We start from the raw sequence: 8,044 nt of genomic DNA on the forward strand, positions 1-8,044 counted from the left end.
CGGTAACCCTCCGGCACTCCGGTTTTCTCCGAAATCACCCGGAACACTTCCGGTGTCCGAATATAGCCATTCAATATATCAATCTTTATGTCTAGACCATTTCAAAACTCCTCATCCTGTCCGTAATCATATCAGGGACTTCGAACTACCTTCGGTACATCAAAACACATAAACTCATAATACCGGTCGTCACCGAACTTTAAGCGTGCGGACCCTACGGGTTCGAGAACTATGTAGACATGATCGAGACACATCTCCGGTCAATAACCAAAGCGGAACCTGGATGTACATATTGGCTCCCACATATTCTACGAAGATTTTATCGGTCAAACCGCATAACAACATATGTTGTTCCCTTTGTCATCGGTATGTTACCTGCCCGAGATTCGATCGTCGGTATCTCAATACCTACTTCAATCTCGTTACTAGCAAGTCTCTTTACTCGTTCAGTAATGCATCATCCCGCAACTAACACATTAGTCACAGTGCTTGAAAGGCTTATATTGATGTGCATTGTCGAGAGGGCCCAGAGATACCTCTCCGACAATCGGAGAGACAAATCCTAATCTCGATCTATGACAACTCTACAAGCACCATTGGAGACACCTGTGGAGCACCTTTATAATCACCAAGTTACGTTGTGATGTTTGGTAGCACACAAAGTGTTCCTTCGGTATTCGGGAGTTGCATAATCTCATAGTCATAGGAACATGTATAAGTGATGAAGAAAGCAATAGCAACATACTAAATGATCAAGTGCTAAGCTAACGAAATGTGTCAAGTCAATCACATCATTCTCTAATGATGTGATCCCGTTAATCAAATGACAACTCATGTCTATGGCTAGGAAACTTAACCATCTTTGATTCAACGAGCTAGTCAAGTAGAGGCATACTAGTGACACTCTGTTTGTCTATGTATTCACACGTGTACTAAGTTTCCGGTTAATACAATTCTAGCATGAATAATAAACATTTATCATGATATAAGGAAATATAAATAACAACTTTATTATTGGGACTAGGGCATATTTCCTTCACCTATAACACGTCTTTTTGGCATAAATCCAGATTACACATCTCTTAGCATTTTTGGTTGTGCATGTTGGCCGAATCTTAGACCATATAATACACGCAAGCTTGCATTTCGTTCAAAAAAATGTGTCTTTTTAGGATATAGTCCTATGCACAAAGGGTTTAAATGCCTTGACGTCTCTACTGGCAGGGTCTACATCTCTAGAGATGTTATCTTTGATGACTCAGTCTTCCCTTTTGAGTCTCTTCATCCAAATGTCGGTGCCCTTCTTTGAAAAGAACTTCTTATTCCGGATTTTGATCAAGGGGGTGATTACAATTGTGCTAACCAATTTGATAATAATATTCCTGCCTCTATTCCTAGTATTATGCCTGTGCAGATGCCTGGAGAAAATGGTGGCCAAAATGATCAAGATGATCAAAATCATGATCTGGATGAGCCATTATTTCATGTCAATGGAGAAGAAGGTGTTGGCGCAGGACACGAGGAAAATCTGGCGCCTGACATGCCCTTGCGCGTACCAGCCTCGGATCACGGGGGCGAATCTCCCTCGGATGCACCCCTCCAGGCAGCAGCTGTCAGGCGGGCCAGGCCGACTAGGCGGCGGCGGGCCACTCCGAGGGCGCCATGTCACCGCATGATAGTGCGCAGGTGACATGCCTGCAGCCCAGGGGCAAATTTGACAAATTTGACCTATAGACGAAATCAAATCACAGAATGAACTATCCGTTAAACTATTTCACGCAGCTGACCCGTGGCGCCTAGCTCCCAGGCGCTGCACTAGTGCAACGCCTCCCAGGCGCTGCACTAGTGCAATGCCTGGGAGCTAGGCGTTGCACTAGTGCAACGTCTGGGAGCTAGGCGCTACACTGTATAGTGTGGCGCCTAGCTCTCATGCGCTGCACACTGACTTAGTAATTTTTGGATTACACGGGTACGACGCTGGCCGTGTAGCGCCTATCTGTGAGGCGTTGCACAGTATAGTGTAGCGCCTTCGTGTCGGGCGTCACACAAAAAGGTCAGCCGCGTGAAATAGTTTCACGGACAGTTCATTCTGTGATTTGATTTCGTCCATAGGTCAAATTTCTCAAAATTGCCCAGCCCAGGGCAGCGACAGCGCACCTGTGCGCATGCAGTCGACAACGTGTGCAGAACCTTCTGCGGGCAAAAATGTTGTGGTCGAGGATAGCGCCAGCTCAGGATCAGACACACAAATGATCACATGATCGTCTACATCCTCCCAGTCTACACGTTTGGATAGATCTTCTAGATCATCTGCGGATAGTTAAACTGTGCAATCTCCTGTGCGTTCACAACGTCAACCTGCTGCTACTCCAAGGGCGATAACCCGACTACAAAAAGGTATAAGGAATCCAAAAATAAGAACGTATGGCACTATACCGTATGGCATGTTGTGTATTTCAGGTGCACCAAGAAAATTATTTAATGCACTTGGAGATCCGAAATGGAAAAAGGCTATGGATGAAGAATATGGTGCAGTCATGGGGAATAAAACTTGGCGCTTCGTACCAAGTAAAAGAGGTAAAAATGTTATTGACTACAAATGGGTGTATAGAATCAAAAGAAAAGCAGATGGCTCCATTGATAGGTACAAGGCACGTCTAGTTGCTAAAGGATTCAAGCAACGCTATGGTATGGATTATGCGGACACTTTTAGTCCTGTTGTTAAAGCTGCTACCATAAGACTTGTGCTAGCCATTGCTATTTCCAGGGGATGGAGCCTTAGGCAGCTAGATGTTCAGAATGCATTTTTGCATGGTGTTCTGGAAGAGGAGGTTTATATGAGGACCACCAGGGTATGAAAACAAACAAGCACCTAGTTTGCAAACTTAACAAGGCTCTTTATGGTCTGAAACAGTCCCCTCATGCACAAGAAAAGGGCGGTAATAGGGATTCCCAGTCCCAAACTAAAAAATGCAAATAATTAAACAAAACTCCCTCAGGACTGTTGTTGGTATGGACGGCACCCGTTGTTTCAGACAAGCCGTGGAGTGTGATTGATGGTGGAGGGGGAGTAAACCTTTACTTTTATCACTTGGGAACCGCCACTAGCGTGCTTAGCATGGAAGCTATTGATAGCTGATGGTCGTGAAGTAAATGAGAAGGGTGCATGTCTCAAAATATCATTTACCTCTGTTTTAAAACTTGAGCTTTGGCACCTGTGCAAATCACTGCTTCCCTCTGTGAAGGGACTATCTATTTATTTTTATGTTGTGTCATCACCTTCTAAAACAAGTGCCAGAACCTGAGAGCACAGCTATCATGACTTATGCATTGTGTGTAGCTAATGTTGGGTGCATCATGACTGGATCGTTTCTACCATGAGTTACAATGTTTAGTCGCTGCTTGAACTTTGGAGGTGCTCTGCATTTATGTTTTGCGGTCTCAGAAAGGGCTAGCGAGATACCACTATTGTCATATTATATCATGGTTGTTTTGACAACGTGTTGCTGTTTGAGATATATATGTTATTATTGCTCGCTAGCTGATTATGTCATTGATATGAGTTATTGTCGGCATGGTTAGTTATAATGATTGGCTGAAAACCTGGGTGCTGTTTAAGCTTATTTAAGAGTTCGTAAAAGTATTTCTTTTTCACTTCCAGTTTATCAACTGAATTGCTTGAGGACAAGCAAACGTTTAACCTTGGGAAAGTTGATACGTCTCCAACGTATCTACTTTTCCTAACGCTTTTCCTCTTGATTTGGACTCTAATTTGCATGATTTGAATAAATCTAACCCTGGACTCACGTTGTTTTCAGCAGAACCACCATGGTGTTGTTTTTGTGCAGAAATAAAATTTCTCGGAATAGAACGAAACTTTGCGAGGAATTTTTATATAATATATAAGAATTTATGGAGCCAAGACCTACCGGAGAGGGGCACCTGGGTGGGCACAACCCATCAGGGTGCGCCCCCCTCACCAGGCGCGCCCAGGTGGGTTGTCCCCACCTGGTGGCCCCGCAGACCCTGAAACCGACGCTATAAAATCCTATTTTTTCAGAAAAAAAACATGTAGAAAGAATTATCGCGATCCATGAGACGGAGCCGCCGTCACCTCCTATTCTTCATCGGGAGGCCAGATCTGGAGTCCGTTTGGGGCTCCAGAGATGGGGATCTTCGTTCTTCGTCATCACCAACCCTTTTTTTTGAACATTAAGAAAAGGGTTGGTGATGATGATTCCATGATGCTCCCCACCGGGAGTGAGTAATCCATTCATAGGCTCGCCGGTCGGTGAGGAGTTGGATGAGATTCATCATGTAATCGAGTTAGTTTTGTTAGGGCTTCATCCCTAGTACCCACTATGTTTAAGATTGATGTTGCTATGACTTTGCTATGCTTAATGTTTGTCACTTTGGGCCCGGATGCCATGAACTCAGCTCTGAACCGTTGATGTTATCATAATTTTATCCATGTTTTAGATCCGATCTTGCAAGTTATAGTCACCTACTACGTGTTATGATCCGGCAACCCCGGAGTGACAATAGCCGGGATCACTCCCGGTGATGACCGTAGTTTGAGGAGTTCATGTATTCACTATGTGTTAATGCTTTGTTCTTCCTCTCTATTAAAAGAAGGCCTTAATATCCCTTAGTTTCCAATATGGACCCCGCTGCCACAGGAGGGTAGGATAAAATATGTCATGCAAGTTCTTTGCATAAGCACATATGACTATTTACGGAATACATGCCTACATTATATTGATGAACTGGAGCTAGTGTCGTATCGCCCTAGGTTATAACTGTCTCAAGATGAATATCATCCAACAAGTCACTGATTCAATGCCTACGAATTAATCCTATATTGTTTCTGCTAAGTTACTACTGTTATAATCACTTTTACACTTGCTACAAAAATACTACTATCATTGTTACTGTTACCGTTGCTACTATTACCACTATCAAAAATATCATATTACTTTGCTACGGATAATTGAATTGACAACTACGGATTACTTGCTGTAGATAATTAATCTTCAGTGTGGTTGAATTGACAACTCAGCTGCTAATACCTTCAAATATTCTTTGGCTCCCCTTGTGTCGAATCTATAAATTTGGGTTGAATACTCTACTCTTGAAAACTGTTGCGAGCCCCTATACTTGTGGGTTATCAGCCATTCCTGTCCGCCGATGCACGACCCCAGCGGCACCCCGGCGGCGCACCTGAGCATGACCAGACGAGGGCCCTCGACCCTGCCCTTTTGCACTACATCCCCGACCCGCACGCCGGTCGGCCAGACCTCCCCGACCCGCTCCAGTAGTTGCCCATCTGCCGTGGTTTGGGCCATGGTGGCAGGCAGGCCATGTGCTAGAGAAGAGGGGGAGGAGTCCAACGGTGCACCACCTCGCCGGTGACAGGACCCATGGCCGGCGTGGTGCTGCTCTCCCAAAGCCGAATGAGCTGATTGCTTTTTCTGTTTTTGATTGAAGGATGTCCCTGTAAAATTACAAGGACGGTTTTGTAAATATAGAAAATCCCTCATCTAACGACTTCTAACGTGAACTGTTACGCCACGTCAACAGTCTCGGGACCCACCTATCATAATCGTGCTTAAAATGACATAAGCCATCGACTAGTGTTTTTTGCAACAAAAAATAGGCTAGAAATTAGTGGTATTTGGCACAAAACTATAGAATTGTGGTTTCTGCAATCCTAGCCTTCAATGTCAATACTTTCTGCAATTCACTCAGCAGATGGATAAAATATTCTTGATATTGTCATAATTCACTTGTGTCTGGACCTCGACCTAGGAAGCAACACTCTTTCAGTGTTGGGAACTCAACATCTTAGAGCGTGGATAAAACAATTAAACTGGAAACCATCTATAGCAGACCACCCCTAGATAAATGATGAGTGCATTACACAAGCAAGAAAATATGAGAGGAATTAAAGCACTAAGTAAAAGAGGGCGGTGAGAAACGATGATTTTCGGTGACATGATCAATATTTTGCAAGAAGCTGGAGCATTGGAAACTCAGCCATTCACTGGTTAATTAAATGATCAGTAGTTCAGGGTCAGTATGTCTCCAAGTAGTGAATCATAAATAATATCAACTTTCCCTATGAGCAACAATATCAACAGTAATTGGTTCTTTTAGATTTGATCTTTTCGCAAAAAAAAGAACAATATCCTCGTCACGTCCTTTTTAACTGTACCTTAAAAAGCAATATAATTATTCTCTCCATTTAGGACATGGGAGGGTTTAAAAAACTAGAAACTAATAGGTAGGTAAGTGAAACTACGAAACTGTTAGATTTCCTCAGAAGAAATACAATTATTAGACTTGTATACGATATATGGCAACCATAAACAATATCAACCTGTCCAGTCACATGTAACAACTACACTTCGTACTACAGCAAACTACTTTGGCTCCTCCACTATTTTTTGCATTTGTTGGGATCGGATTTATTGGCTTCCGTAGGTTCACTTTTAAGTTTTACATTACAAGGGTGCAATCAAAGTCCAGTATTCCGAAGCAAAATACAGTTATCAAATGATCATAAAGACACCATCTTGTATTGACGTGCATGTATTTTAAGTCACTACTTGTCATGTTAGACCTTTTTTGAAATAATATGCGCATGCAGAGGTTCATTCTAACAGTTGATTAGGACGAACAGATAAAATGATAGGGGCATATACATGCTATGAAGTCAACTATCTTAGCTAAATACCTCCACTCTTTCAAGGAGTTCATCCTATCTCCGATGTCTTGCAAAACTGTTTTGCTACAGCTGAAAGGATCCCTTGCTTATTTCAATGTTCAAGCTGTGTTGACTGCCGAATTAAGGCATTTCTAACCGATCCTCTATCCGGCGCTAGAGAAATAAAAAGTCAATTTTACTCATCTAACGTGCACCTAACCGATCCCCAATCCGCCGTAAGGGAGTAAAAATTATACTCCGGTGCCAACCTTCTCCCTAATATACTCGGTCGTTGCGGCTCCGAGTAAAAGCCACGCCTCTCACTCGCATCGCCCCCCGCCCATGCATCTTTGCCACAACGCCTCCCGGCGACCGGCGACCGGACCCGCCGCTACCTCATTGCCTCCCTTGGCTCCCGCCGCCCTTCTGCCCGATATTGAGCCCGTTCGGTCCCTGTCGCCGTCGCCGGAATCAAGGTGAAACGCCACCGCCGTGGCCATAACCAATTCGTCCGATTTCTTCGGAACTTCTTCATTTTCTGCCGATCGTCGTATCTCACCTTGCTTGCACACAGCTGCAGGTCATTCGCACGCGTCGTCGCCCGCCGGTTTGGTCTAAATGACACTAGCCAGCCGGTTCACGACCACCGCATCGCAAGTGTTTGATGAACTGCCTAGGTGTCTTTTTTTTGTTCATTTCTTTTTGAACATTGCCGTTTGGATTGAACCTATCTGTATGAACTGTAGATGAAGAGGTTGAGGGAGATGGTCTGGGAGGACTCGTTGTTATCCGAAGAGGAAAAAGATGACGATGACCTTGACACATTTTCGGCATGATTTTCAATGATGACACTACTAGGGAAAACCTTATACATAGAGTCTTATCAGTAGCGCGTGTTAAAGAGAGACGCTACTGCTAATTAGTAGTAGCGCGTTCTAGTTTCGAGCGCTGCTAGTAGGTGGTTAGCAGTAGCGCGTTATGGTGAACCGCGCTGCTATTATGGCCTGCCCATGCCCAAGTGCCCATCCCCACTTAGCAGTAGCGCCTTTCCCGTACCGGCGCTACAGCTATGGACATTAGCAGTAGTGTTGGGCCTAAACACGCGCTACTACTAAGCCCATGTTATCATCGTCCTCCGCGCTTGACCTCTCAGTCTCCCCCCTCACTCTCCATCCCCACTCTCTCTCCCACCCTCGTCGGCGGCCTGCCCCACACTACTCTGACCGCCCTCCCCTGGCCCGCGCCCGCCCTCCCTACGCGCTGGCCCTCCCCGCCACCGGCCCTCCCCCCGGTATGTCTCTCTCCCTCCCTCCGACCGTCGTCTCCCTAGCTCTAGCC

The sequence above is a fragment of the Triticum dicoccoides genome, chromosome 7A (genome assembly GCF_002162155.2).
Source record: "Triticum dicoccoides isolate Atlit2015 ecotype Zavitan chromosome 7A, WEW_v2.0, whole genome shotgun sequence".
Classification (NCBI taxonomy): Eukaryota; Viridiplantae; Streptophyta; class Magnoliopsida; order Poales; family Poaceae; genus Triticum; species Triticum dicoccoides.